A 14,887-nucleotide genomic window follows, 5' to 3' on the forward strand; every position below is an offset into this window, starting at 1 on the left:
TGTGATTTTAACCTGAGCAACGGGTATCCTGAGCCCTCATTCTCTCTTCTTGTATGGGACACTTGTTTTTCTGAAGTGTAAATCTCAGTTTTCAAATGTTGGCTTTCTTGCTCCCGAAAGAATTGTTACAGGGAGAAAAGGGGATACTAGAGGCGCTGTCAGTTCTGTCTTCATCCTTTTAAATACCAGCAAAACTGAGATTGCTTGCTTGTGTTTGCCTGAGACAAATGTTTCTGGTTTTCTCTGCCCAGAAATGAAGAAAAGAGGCTTTAATTGAGCCTTGATTTGGATCATTTTAACTAAAATGAAGCTTGCCTCTCAGATTTGGTGTGGATTGTTCTGTTTTGCCCTTGTGTAAAGATTTTTTCATCAGAGTAGATTATGGTGGGGCAAACTGTGCCCAGAAAAAGGGCTGGCCCTCTCTCTTTGGGGTGGTGGATCTGTGTATTGCTATCTTGCTTTTGTGTGTGTTTGCTTGAGGTGAGCAAAAGGGAGCAAGAAGGACTTGGACTTGGACTGCTGCCTTGGGTCCAATAAATGGCATTGGAGGACAGAACAACAGAGGAGGGACTGAGGATGGAGTAATTCTGTAAAAGAGGTGATTAAGCACAGTAACTAGCAAATAATGAGAGTGTGTGACACAGGTTCTTCATACTGACAGAAGGGGAACTTCACATTTGAGAGGAACTTGAGGCATGTGTGTATGTGTGTGGTCACATAGATGTGTGCAAATGTAGACCTCCTTGCTCAAAAAAGCAAGAATTGCTTCAGCTCAGGAGGATAAAAATTGACCAGGCTGTATTTGTATTCCTCATTCTTTCGTGGTCTGACTATGGAATATGTTTGTTGATAGTGGTTTAATGCTGAAGGTAGAGATGGGGCAGATACAGTCAGATGAAAATAGGTGGGAAAAGGGGCTATTGTGTGTCTGTGTGCGCAGGGAAAATGGCACACACCTCTAACACTATTGTATGGGCTATGACAGTGCATACAAGGGATGTCAAAGGAAAAGGAGAAACAAGAGGAGGAAGCTGGAATGAGCATCAGAGCTGAGAACTCTTGGCACTACATGGGAGCAAGCTCCCAGGACTCCAGCATGAACTCCCCATCTAGTGTTGTGTAGTCAGGGTAGCAAAGGCCAGCTGCTGCTCCTGCACCATGCACAGCTCTGTCACAGTGGTGACTTAAGTGGGTGAATTGTCCTCTTATGCTTATGAGAAGCTCCTAAAAGTTCTGTCCCCCAGATCTGAGGTCAGCAAGCTGCATTTCAAACATGCCACTGTATGACATTATTTCTTCCTCACAGGCCTGGATTTGTTTTCCTGCCAACTGAAACTTCTGGGAAAGCAGGAGTAGCAGAAAGCTTCACAGATCAATAAAGTTTTTAGTGTAGGTAGCAGCCTCTTATTTTTTTCTTCAAATGAATGTTTTCCTCATTCTCTCCCAATGCTCCAGCAGTTCTGAGAAGGGACTGATCAATGAAGCTGCAAAGAGGGGGTTTATTATTTATTATTTATCACTGTGTCTGTAAGGACAGCTCCTGCTGGGTATTAGAGATGGCTGAAAACAGAGCAGTCAATCCCATTTCCTTACTTGAAAAAAAAAAAAAAAGTAAGGAAATAAAAAGCAGTATAGAGCAGACACAAAATACTGGTTTGTTGGTTTGTTGCATAAAGAGGACAGTTTGCCACATAAAAAAGTATTGAAATATTTTGGGTGCAAATGGTAGGAGAGTCTGGGACGACCCAAGAAGCCCTTCTAAATCTTGTCATGCCAGAAACTCTGTGTCTTGGTCTGGTTTTCCTTCTGGATCATGCTGGCCTGGTGATCCTTTCCTCAGAGCAGGTCTGTTGCAGTCTTTTTGCTATGGTGATAATGAATGCCTCCTCTCTCCTCAAATGTTCTGAAGTATTTTTTTGAGAAAAGTGTGTTTGGATTATGATTGGATTTGTTTTGTTTTTGTTTTTGTTCAGATTTTTGCCACGTAGGGCACCAAGTTATGTACCAGCTTGCAGTCTCTTGCAGTGTTGTTCTGTGATTCAAAGCAATGACTTCTGAAAAGCTCTTTCCCACTTTCTAGCATTGTGTGTTCTCAGCCAGCACCTGTTATTCAAAGGAAAATTCTGAAATGTCAGCAGCTTGTTATCCTTTAATCGCAGACTGACTACCCACCCCTATTTGTGTGTACTTCCTGCTTGAGTGGATTGTGTGTCTCAACTGAGAGGATAACACCTCAAAGCTGCTTTTTTTTTCCTCATTTCCTCAGGAATAACTAGAGTTGGTGCTATAGATCTTTATAAACTAGTTTTGAGTAGGAAAGGATCAAAAGTTTGCATCCTTGCTCTTAACTTTCCTATTGCTGTAGAATATTGCCCTATGTTTTTAAACTGTGGCTTTCAGGACTACAGAGTGCCAAGTGAAGCCTTTGTTCAGGTCATGGTTCAGATACATGGCAGTGGAAGAGTGGATCCTCCATAACTGGAAGATTTCAGTGGTGTCTGGATTATGGCAATAACAGCCATATGCAAAATTAACACTTAACAAACGCTTGTCTGCCTACTGATAGATGCCAAGCCTTTGTACCAACCAATGAGCACTGAAAAAAAACTGGGAGTAATAATATATTCCACTCCTTTCTCTCCTCCTTCCTTCTAAATTTACCCCTTTTTAAAATAGCCACAGGAACAGTGTTTTATTTATTCCTCAGGTTAGAGCCATGAGTATCAGATGTCTCTGCTCCGTGGCTTCTGTGTATAGAGAAGGGTAAAGATAATTGCTGATTTCTTTAGGGGATCCAAGCATCTTTTTCGCACTGGGTTTCCTGAGGTGAAGATTGATAATCTTCAAGGAATTTAGAACCTTTTGTTTAATAAGAGTTGTTACTTAATCAAAATCCTCTTTAAAAAAAGTCAGGGATTTTTTAATAGTCTTTTTTTTCCCCCCACCCTTCTCACATCTTTCATGTTTCTCTTTAAAAAAAAAAAGTCTCTCTTATATTAAAATGTTTTAGAATATTTTTTTAAATATATATTCCTGCCTCTGGAAGCTAAGCTGTGGGGAGTTGCATTGACTGTTTTGGTATTGAATGTCCTTTGCTCTGTGTCAGGCTGTGTGATGACAGGCTGTTCAGCAGTGTCCAACCACCATGTGCCATCAGCATTTGTACTCTTGGACTGAGCTAGAGTCAGCACTGCAGTGAATTTGGGGCTTTTTTTCATCCTCTGAGGCTAAGTACAGCTTGCACCTTTAGGTGATTGGATTTTTTGGGAAATTTCTCTGCAGAGCCAGGTAACTGACACTGTTGGCTAAGTGACCATACCAATATCTTTTTACATTAAATGATTTCCATGTGAATTCCCTGAGAACCTTTCTCATTTTCAGAGGATTTGCCTGTGACAAACACACAAAGGTGGCCGCCTGAAGTGTTTACACTGATGTTGATTTTGTTGTTGACTGAATCCACCAGTTGATCACCGAGTTGGTGGGTTTTGGAGCACTGGCTGGATGAAAGCAGCAGTGTGCTGGACTGGCAGTGCCGAGTGGGTGCTCATTTTCTGTGGTGCCTCAACTCTGCCAGAGCCTTCCTGCCTGCCGGTGATTTAAACAGCAGATCCTGGAGATCTGATTCCACAGCCTTTCCAAATCCTTCCTAGGTCTCAGCCCTGCACTGGACAGTGCTCCCTTACCCAGTGCTAATGCTCTAATTTAAGCAAACTGCTTGTGGATGATTCTGTGGTCCCAGTGACGTTACTCAAGTAATTTCTCCAGCCCTCATAAAATTGCTTTGATTAAGAAGAGGGTGGGGTTCTTGCCCACAAATCACATCTGCTTTCGGAATGCTTTCTGGAGCTGTAGCAGTAGTTTCTCTTGCAAACAAATCCCTTTTATCTTGTGCTGAAGTGACCCATTCAACCAGCTAAGCTAGCCTTGATTTGCATTTTGATGTTTACTTCCACACCAAACAACAGCAGCAGTGCTGTAGAATGTCGGTGTCTGCCCAGTGCTGGGACTGCTCGGGTTCACTGAAGGTCTTGGAGTTCTAGGAAGTGCTTACCCATCCACAGATAGGGAGGATGTCACCGGCGCTGTCAGCAGCACGATGCTGCTGGCAGAGGCACCCCAGCGTCCCAGTGCAGAGCTGGGAGGTGAGGCAGGAGAAGCTGCTGGACTGGCTCAGGCTGCAGTGAGAAATGAGCAGCCCTGGAGAGTGTCCCACGTTCCGGGGCAGCTTCACCATTCTGCTGGAGTCACCGCAGACGTGCCCGGACCAGCACTGGGACAGCTGGATCTGGTGTGAGGGATGGACAGCACGGATTCAGCTGGATTCAGCACGGATCAGCTCTGGGATTTCCCCTGCACGCCTGCCGGGGGCTGAAGGAGAGGCTGGAGCAGCCAGGGCTGTCCCCTGCCGGGAGCAGAAGGAAGTGTGCAGCATTGTGGGGAGAGGAAGCCAAACCTGTTTTGCAGCAGGTAAGTGTGCTTTACCTTCAGCCGCCTTTCTGAGCTGATGGCAGTGGCGTCATCCAGGTGGCAAACTTGTAACTCCCCTTCTGTGTCGCCTTCCTTCCGTCTCCCAGCTTCTGAATGTCCCTGCACTGATTCTCCTCGCCCTGTTCTCTCTCTTTCACCACAATAAATAAACCAGCTACTCACTTCAGAGGCACTTTGGGTCATCCTTGGAGGACTTTAAATCTGTTGACATCCCTGTTCCACACCCACCTGGGTGCATCTGGAAGCCTAAAACCAGCTGATTGGAAATGTGAGGCAGAGGAACATGTTAGGGTAGGCAACTACAGCCACTGGCACTCAATTTAACATGGCCTGGGTTCTGTTGGCTCTGCTCTGCCAGGTGCTCAGTTTGCAGTTTAAACTCTCTGCATACAGTGTTTACACAATGAGAATTAAGAGCTTAATTTGCAGTAAAAGATTTGCATTGTACAGCCTGGGCTCTCTGCTTCTGTTACGCTCCCTGCACAGGGTCATCTTCACCCCAGGAGATGCCAGCAGGCAGCTGATAGCTTCTTGTTCCATGGACATTGTTGGTGTTCAACAGGCTGTCAAGGAAACAGAGATGAACTGATGGAGCACTAGAGAAAATTGCCATGGGGGTGTCATACACAATGCAAAGATTCTGCTCTACAGATAAAGATAGTAGGGATTTTCCCCCAGCCCCCATTTTTCAGTGGCTGTATCATATATTTAGCTTGGATTTTTCCTCTATTGCAGGTAATTTTTAGATTTACTGGTAGGATTTCTAAAAATTATAGGAGTCACCTTTGTCTTCTCATTGGAAAGGAATATTTTCAACAAAGATGTCACAGATTTCAAGCTCCCCAATTTAATAAAAAATTATGAGGGTTAGCTGAAGCAGTGAGGAGTGGACAAAGAAAGTCACTGAAAATGAAGTTTTAGAAAGTTGAATTTCAGACAAAGATTATGTTCTCTGTAGGTTTCCTATTCTGGGGCATAGTAAATTGGGATGTGCACAAAAGATTCAGGAAATAATTGTTCTTCACTTGAGCACATTCAGCCTTTACTGGCATTTTGTGTTGAAGCTGTAAATAGCTGGGGGTATCCTAAGAGGAGTGAACAGCACCTCTAGAACTTTTAGAAACCATAACCTACAAGATAGGGAAGAAAGGACTTTTTGGGTGGGCCAGGTCATATTTTTTACAAAGGAAATGAATACAGACAATTGCTGGTTGTTGTCCACACCCATTGGTGAGAGGACAGGAGCTAACCAGTCTGTAGTAGAGGAGCACTAAGCTGATGGACAGAAAAAATAAATCTCAGTCTCAGCGTGCTTAGTTCTGGGTGGATTATTTGTCCTTTCAGCCCTACATTGTTCCTCACCTAAGCCATCTGCAGGAAAATGTGTCATCTACCCAAGAGCTGTAACTGAGCGTTAAAGACACCATTTCTGTGGGACTTCCTTTGTTCTGTCACAGAATTATTTGTGAAATACAAATACCAAAACTGCTAATTAAACATGGACCCTCAAATGAGTGTTGAGAAATTTGGTGAAGATCCAATTATTTTACCTCAGACACTGTTTCAAGATGTGTTCCAAAAAGTCACTTATATAGGTGTTTCCTAAAATCTTTGTTTGAGATGTTTTAAATTTGGGGCTTATTTAGTCTAGTTGCTCAGTGAGACAAACCTGAGGAAACTATGAAGTCTATGTATTTATGATGTTGTCCTTCCTTCCCCTTTAGAACGGATTTATTGGCCAGTTCAAGCCAGAGATGCTGCAATACTGGTTCTGTTCCTTGTAAAGGAACCTCATGGAGGACAGGGACATTGTTGGTGCCTCTGTTGAAGGTGGCATCTGAGTGCTTACTAAGATGTTCTAAGCAGAATAATTCTTTGTCTAGGTGACAGTTCATGGTTATCTTACCCTTCTTTTTTACTCCCTGATGTCACTGTTATTTGATGAATGAGAGGTATTAGGTATCTAGACTTTTTTAGGTGGTTTTGCAAAACATGGAAGAAATGGACTGGGGTTTGCTCTCCTGGATTTAGGACAAACGAAAGACTAGCCTTGAAATCCTGCAGACATTTGAGTGATGCCATGCAGATTTGGTCTGTAAAATTCACAGTAACTCATACATATCTGTCTGGAACCTTGGTGCAGCATTCTAAGAAAGTATGACTTTCTTGACTCTACATGATACATCTCACCATATTCCTGTCCCATTTGTGGCATTTCCTGTAGGGCTGAAATCAGACCACGCATATTTGTAGTCCAGAACTGTTGTCTCTTAGGCATTGCTGGAGTAGTTCATAAGGAGTTACAGGAAATAGAAGAATAAGGACAGATGTTTGATATGCAGTGAGATGTCTTTTTGATGTTTGTTATGCTGAGTCAGGCTGAAAGTGATCAAAGGAAAGCATCAGAAATTAGAGGTGATAGAGAACTAGACAAAAGCAAAATATGGAAAATAAGTCTGAACTGTAAATAATAAAGCTAAGACACCTTCTGGCCTTGCAGGAAAGCAGACAGCTTCATACTAGTGACACAGTCATATCTGTTCTGAGATAGTATTCTTCTTCAGCTTCTTCACAGAAGTACTCATCAGCAGTTTCCTCACAAACTTCTTTGGAATTTACCTCTGAAAATGATGGGTTTTAAGCAAGATTTCTTTGTTACAGATTTCTCTTCCTTAATTTTCCAAGACAGAATTCTCTTTGAGCTCCCCTTTGTTCTCTGTGTCTTTATTTTTTAATGAAAATTCTTTCTAATGTGTGACTGACTTCTCTCAGATGAGTCCTTTGAACTGTTTCCAGCTCTGTTATCAAAAGCTGCACAAATCTCCTCATAGTGCCAAAATTTAACAAACAAGAGGAAAACATTGGAATCATGAGCAGGTAAGCCCATGGAGAGGAGAGATGATCCAACTGGAAATAGTCAAATTTGAAGAGTGTTTCTAGCACCTCAAAGCCATAAAGGTTTGGGCGCTTTGGGTCTGTGACACTGATGTGATAGGTCTTGTATTCAAAACTTAGAAGGAAATGCTGTGAGTTCAGCTCTGATAAAACTACAGTCGATCACACACTTAAGAGTTTTAAATAAAATGTTAAGGTTTATTGTTAGCTGTTAATTTTGTTTCGACACATTGCCTGACACTAACAACAGAAAAAATAAGGAGAGACTTTGGGACTTTGTTGCTTGCCTAGAATCTGTGGTACAGGGAATTTGTTTTGAAACCACATTGCGGCTTTCAGCTCATGGGGTTTGTTTTGCTTTGAGGTTTTCTTTGTTTTTGAGTCAAAGAAAATCTTAGTAAGAAAACTGTCTTCCCAGAGATCACTGCATCAACACTTTTAATCTCTATGATTATACTGCTTTGTAGAATGTCAGACTGCTTCAAGGTCGACAAATTTACTTTGACTGAGGCATCATCCTATGAAGACCTACAAAAATATTAGGTGAAAGGTGAAGGGAAAGTGTCAGCCAGTTGAACATTTCCAATCCCTACTTTTCCACAAAGCCTGTTAATATCAGGCTTCCAGTTAAAGCTCTGTAGGATGAACAGAGACAAGTGAGCAAATAGCACAACGGAGCCCTGAACATACAAGTTAAAGTAAATGCATAAGTACACAATTACAGCCATGGGCAAAATATCAGTCTTGGCACTTCTCACCACATGTAGGTAGTGAGAAATGCAAATTCAGAAATCTTTTTTTACTAGCCAAGTATAGTAATTGTAGCCAGAAAAGGTCTGCAGAGAAGAAAATGAGAGACATGTTCTCTTTCAAAGGAAAAAAGATGTGACTCAGAAAACAATATTTTGGTCATATCTGGCACTAACATAAGCTGATAAGCAAAAATTATTTCAGCAGTAGTCTCAGAAAAAATACTCTCTGTATGAACAGTAAACAAAGCAGCAAACACATAGCTTGGCAGTTGTTGGAATGTGTGAAGACGTGCTCAGCGCTGTGCAAGAGAGGATGGCAAACTTGCCAAGCCAAATTTAAGCTAAACAGTGGCCTAACTATCAGTCTGCCAAGGAAAGCCAAACTGCAATGCCAAGGAAAATATAAAGGTTAAAATATCAGAGAATACAGCAATTACTGAGAAATATGTTTTGATTGATGGATGCATATATTTACAGTTAAACTTGCTAAACAAGTGGCAAGTGATGCCCTCAGTAGACCTACAGACAAAGCAATTGCTAGTAGAAGAGCATGCATGTGATTTTGCTTTTCTCTAGCAAAACTGCAGAAAAATTTAATGTTTTGAAAACAAAACAAATAACATCTTCTGGATAAGTTACTCCAAGAATTAGACTGCTTATTTCACTCAGTTCAGCAGAGCTTGATGGAATTCTTTTTGAAGAAAAACCCCTACAATAAGCTGTATTTCTAAAGTAACAGAAGAAATTGGCAAATAGACAGAATCCTCGTGCTGAAGTATGTGAAGCCAAGGTACCAACTGACCAGTGCCTCGATCCCTGGCAAGGTAATGGAGCGCCTCACACAGGAGACATCTCTTCACGTGGATGAGAAGATCAGGAGTTGTCAACATGGATTCACCAAAGGTAAATCATGCTTCATGAACCTGATTGTGTTCTATAATGAAGCAATCACCTGGGTGGATGAGGGGGGAGCAGTGGATATTGTCCACCTTGACTTCAGCAAGGCTTTTGACACTGTCTCTCACAGGATCCTCATAGGCAAACTCAAGGAGAGTAGACTGGATGAGGGCACAGTGAGGTGGGTTGAACTGGATCAACAGCAAATTCCAGAGGGTCGTAATCAGTGACACAGGGTCTAATTGTAGATCCCTAGTGCTGTCCCCCGACACTGAGCCTAGTATTGTTTAACTTCTTTGTCAATGACTTGGACGAAGGGGCAGAGGCCTCCTCAGCAAGTTCACTGATGACACAAAGCTCGGAGGAGTGGCCACTACCCCAGAGGGCTGTGCAGACCTTGACAGGCTGGAGTGAGGGGTGGAAAAGTCCCCACAAAAAAAAAAAAAAGCCCAGGTTTGGAGCTCTTGTCATACTGTAATATGCTGCCTGCCCAACAGAGGAGTCTGAGAACCAAAAAACCCTGTATCCTCAATCCAACAGAAGTAGGAGTAGATATCGATGGAGTTGCCCCTGAGCTAATTTCCAAGCAGAAGCCAGAGAAAAACTGTGAGTAGGTAAAGAAGTGGCACAATCTTTACCAGTGTTCCTACTCATTCTTCTGCCTGGAGAAAAGAGAAGTTTCATCTTCTCATACGTCCCAAATGGATTGAGTATCCAATATAGCTTTGTTTATGAAGATCCTGAAACCTTCAGTAAGTCTTATGTCAGAAAGTTCAGGAGCTGATTGCAACACATGTCAGAGCTGTTCAGAATGACAAGAATGCTTTCAGGCAGAGATGGATGCTGCTTACTGTGCAAATATGACAGTGATAGAGATCAGGGACTTGATGTCCAGTGGGATATACATGGATAGGAACAAGATGCAAAAAGAGAAAAAATGCACCAGTTTCAAATGTACAGTGGAGCAAAGTGGGAAGGTTGAGTGTCTAGACTGTGAGAAAATGCATTGAAGTAGAACATATCCATTTTTACTAGGGCTACCTGAAGTTGACATACTCTTTGCTGCCCAACCTTGAAGGCCACACACCCAACATCAATTTACCCAATTTATCATTGCAGATCTTTTTTTTCTGCTAACTATTCAAACATTCTTATTACAGGCAGTTTCTTGGTGTGCTGGGAACTGGGTGAACCCCTGAACTCCCAAGTGATGACTGGCATCCATGAAGTGATAAGACATTTCATCAGCCACAGTCTCTTATCTCATTCCACCACCTCACAACCAACTGCATTCTAATCATACATTAGCACTTAAAATTATAGATACACCGTGGCCTTCAGTGCAGTCTTAAATTTTCTCTAAGTACTATGTCTGGTATGAGAAACAGGCAAGAGAGCAAGGTAGAAGTTGAAAATTTTCTCTACTTGTAAGCACAAGGCTACATGAAGTTGCAATCAAAATGTCTCACCTGAATTATTTGCTGAATATAAAAGGTGTCTTGGCTGAGAATTGAGATTCTACGTGGGGCTGGGGGCTTCCTGTGTTGGCAGTTCCTTGCCGTGCCTCAAGGCACAAGGCACTAAGTTCTTTAGCATTCAGAGCACAGCAGCATCCAGCCCTCATCAAACCTGTCCCTGGGCACAGAGGTATGGCCTTTGATCCCATAAACCCTTGTCATGTAAGGGAGGAGAGGACTGGCACTGGGACTGCAAACATGCTCATTTACCTGCTACAAGCACAAAGCCTGGAGAGGAGAGGTAACACAGGCATGCCCTCATCTAGGGGCTGCCCAGACAGGAAAAAAACACAAACCTACTAGGTGACCACAGTGACCAGCCCAGAGCATTGTGTACCAGCAGAACAAATTGCAGAGCTGTCTTCTCTCTTCTTCCTGAAGTGTGGAGCTCTTTTCACTCTCCTGATGTTTTTTCCTTGTCTTTTTTTCCCCCAAAACCTTTTAATATACCAAATATGGAACTCAGAAAACAACAATTTCCGAAGCAGCAGAGGTGGTGAGTCATGTAAGAAAAGAAGGTAGGAGTAGCGAATAGGACTGTTGGTGTATGTAGATGTGCATATATCTATAGAAAGAGAGAGGTTTGAAGGGCCTGTGGAAGGATATTCACTGTGTCAAGTACAGTATTTGAACTTGGACTTGATAATTCAGACTGTGAGTGTGGAAATAGAAAGGAGGACTTTCTAGGGTACTTTAATCAATATAAGCTTACCTGTGTGTCTCTAAGTAGGTTAACAAAATCCTGGTCTGATGAACTACAGAGGGATTCCAGGAATGCTTAAAAGCTTGCTGTCAAGGTTTTATTTGCCATATGCAGCGCTGGTTAATGTCAAGGAAAAAGAGCAGCTAAACCTTTACTATCCTCTGTTCCTTCTAATAAGTCTGTAACAGTAACCTTGAGCTCAGGGCTAGCCTTCAGAAGGGCTACAGGAAAGCTCATAGCAAATCATCATAGTAGTATCTTCAGGGCATGATTTCACATTTCCTGAAGGAGTAGAAGTACCACCTAAAATTTAGCCCATTATTAACTTGTTCTTTATATTCTCAGATATCAAACCTAGGAGGCATTAGTCTGTACACTTGATGCATCCTAATTTAGCCATCTGAATAATGGAGCAGAGGTACTGTAACAAACATCCTCTTTTCCTCCGGAAGTCTCTAATTGTCCTGCCTCTTAGAAGTGGAAGACTCAGAGCTCCAAGGTGCTCCCTGAGTTAAACAGGACCAACTGCTGTTATGAATGGAAGCCTTCAGTAAAAAAGCACTTTTCTGTGTCTCTTGCTAGCTGAGGCTGGAGACAGTTACCAACGTGAGTCTCCAAGCTATTTATGGCATTGTAGGTGAAAGGGGTAGATTGGAATAAAAGACAGAAGGAGAGAGATATGAGATGGCAAGTGTAGAAGCAGAAAAACTCTTAACAATTGAAAAAAAGGAAAATAAGCATGAGCAGTGGGCAAATGAGAAAATAAAGCAGACAGTGCACAGCAGACTATGTAGATAGGTAGCACTGGAATATACTGGCAGAGCTGAGTGAGGATAGTGGTCTAGAGCTGTCAGGGTTGAAATGTACTTGCTAAGGTGGAATAAGAATTTTATGTGCTGATTGGTGTTACAGTTTCCCCACCCAGGCCATCTCTTCCTCGGTCTCCTAGGAGGATCTATGAACACACCTCTGTTTACATTAACTTTACAACCAGAAAAGAAAAAGAAATGTACCATTTTGCTCTGTTGAGAACTGCCCATGAACTTAAACAACAGACTTCAAAACACTGACACATCAAACCAAGTATTTTAGTGGGCTTCCAAGTCTGGATAAGTATCATGAATCTTGGTGTCATTGGTATGAATTTGTGTCACGGGTCTCGCAGCTTTGTCTCTAACAGGGGTTCCTGTTAAATGAGCACATTTATGTTAGTCATTCTTTTTCAGGGAACTCAGAGGCATTCCAAGAACTTGTTTTGGATACCAGACTGTATGTTCATCTGTGTGTGTGTGTCTTCCCTGATCTCCTGTTGCAAGAAGCAGCCAAACCTCTTGGTGGATCTCACAGGCTAAAGCAGCTTGAAGGGGGTATCATTATTGAAATAATTTATTCAACATGTACCCATTTACTTTATCTTTTAAATGGGAAATATCACCGGGGCTCTAAATTGAAAGCTAGCTGTCTCAGGGTGCTCAGCTGATCATGCATTCGGGGCTTTTGCTACAGGCAATGCTCAATGTGGTTCCAAGGAGATGTCACCACTTGTCCTTGGTTTGTATCAACAGCAGTGTCCCCAGGTGGTGATGGCAGTAGGTTCCACACTGCCAGGGCATTCTGTGTTTCTGATTTCTGACCATCTGTGGCCAAGGGATATTGCCTGCAGTCTTGAAAACCTTTTTGGAATTGTGGCCCCCTTCCCCTGATAGCTGCAGTGGGTTGAGTGAGTTCCACCAAAGCCCAGCAGTTCCTGGAGGACACCAGGACCTCTCTGTTCCTGAGCAAGCCTGTCTCTCAGGCAGCCAGCTGGCTGCTTGCTCTACAGCAAAAAGGCAGAACAAACAAGGAAATGTGTGCTTCTGAAGGCCTCAGCATGAGAGTGTCACTAACACTTGGGAGAAGAAGGCTGGGAAAGTCTTAATGGTCCCAGTGAGAACAGAAGGCAGCTAGGGCCTGTCACCACCTGCAGTGACTGCACAGCAATGGCACACCTGCACCCCATCTCTCTTCTGTGGATTGCATCTCCTCTCTGCACGACTTGTGGATGTAAGGTGTGAAGGGGTGCAACTCTGGGTTTCGTGTGAAATGAACAGACCTTGGGTGGTTACAGGTGCCCCTGAGGGCTGGATGGAGGAAGCAGCCGTGATGGTGGCAAGGCAGTCTGCTGGGATGGTGTTCACTTCACTAGCTCACAGCCCACAGTGTTTACCCCACTTTCAGCAATGCTGATAAGGAAGAAGCTGCTGCTCCCTCAGCATATAATATTACTTTCTTCCTTTTACTCCCTATCATTTCCTGATTGTTGTCAGCTCTGCCTGCCTTCCCTGCAGGAGGTTATACATGAGGACCATGAGGTCCAGACCTTCATGGGAGGAGTGCAAGGAAGTGTGCAGAAGGGGAATGACATATGTACAAATGACTTCAGAGGGGAAGGTCTCCCACTATTAGCTCAGGAGACAGCACCCTTTGAGACTGCTGGGAGAAAACTGACAGTGAAATCTTGAGAGAAGTGGCCTTTCACCTTTATCACCTGAGTGGGAGTGTGTGACTACAGACAAAAGCAGGCACTGACTTTGAGAGGGTGCTGCAGAGTGGAGCCATCCAGATTCACTATTCAGAAATGCCACCATCAAGATGAGACCAGCAGACAGCAGCAGTGGAACTCAAGGATATGCATACTAGACACCCTCAAACCAGGAGGCACTTTTAGAACTCCTTTTGGGGCTGACTTAGAAACTGGAAACAACAACAACAACAATAATAATAATATTGTCTTTCCTCATTAAAGACTGACTGGGCTTTATCAGCACTAAAATATGTGCAGGCCTTCCATGCAAGACAATATTAAGCAAAACTGTTTACTTATTATATTACTGTGTTGACTCTATAAACACAGAGTTATGTCACCAAGAATCATGTGGCAGTCTTAGATTTACTTTTCTTCCTCCAGACAGGTAATGTGGAGTTTGCTTCTCTTTGGAACTGTTTTTCTCTTCTAATTCTGACTTCCCAAACAGTCATTCTGTATCCTTCAGTCTCCAGTCTCCTGGACTTTGGAGGGGCAGATCCTTTACGGAATCTCTAATGCTCGTGGTATTGCAAGAAAGCTTCCTATGCCTCCCATAGGAAAACCCCTTGGCCTGGACAGTAAAAGCACCACTGATTCTGCTGGTGCTGAACAGTGATCTCTTCCTGAGGTTGGTGGCAACATCCACTGTGATGGCTGGGTACTTCATTTGAGGAAGCCCAGCCTCCAAGAGATGAAGGACAGCCCACTTCTACAACTTCTTGAACATCTTGAACTTCATTGGGTAAGCCTTGCTAAAAACTGTGGATTCCTTTCAAATTTCTTCTCCCTTTCAGCTGAAGACATTTCCCAAATACTGTTTTTCAACAACAAGCCCAAGAGTATAAAGTGCTACCGCCCCTGAGGGCCAGCTGGTTTGGTGGTACACACCAAGGGAAGTGTTTTCAGCTGAGCCAGTTTATCTGAAAAAACAGCCCCTCAACAGGATGAATCGATTGCCCCACACAAGTGACCTGAGGCTCAAAGTAAGTTTAATTTGCCTGCAGTTTTGGACAGATAGTAGTGTGAGTCTGAGTTTGATGAGATGACATCCAATACTCCCATGTGC

Source organism: Sylvia atricapilla, chromosome 2, assembly GCF_009819655.1.
Source record: "Sylvia atricapilla isolate bSylAtr1 chromosome 2, bSylAtr1.pri, whole genome shotgun sequence".
Classification (NCBI taxonomy): Eukaryota; Metazoa; Chordata; class Aves; order Passeriformes; family Sylviidae; genus Sylvia; species Sylvia atricapilla.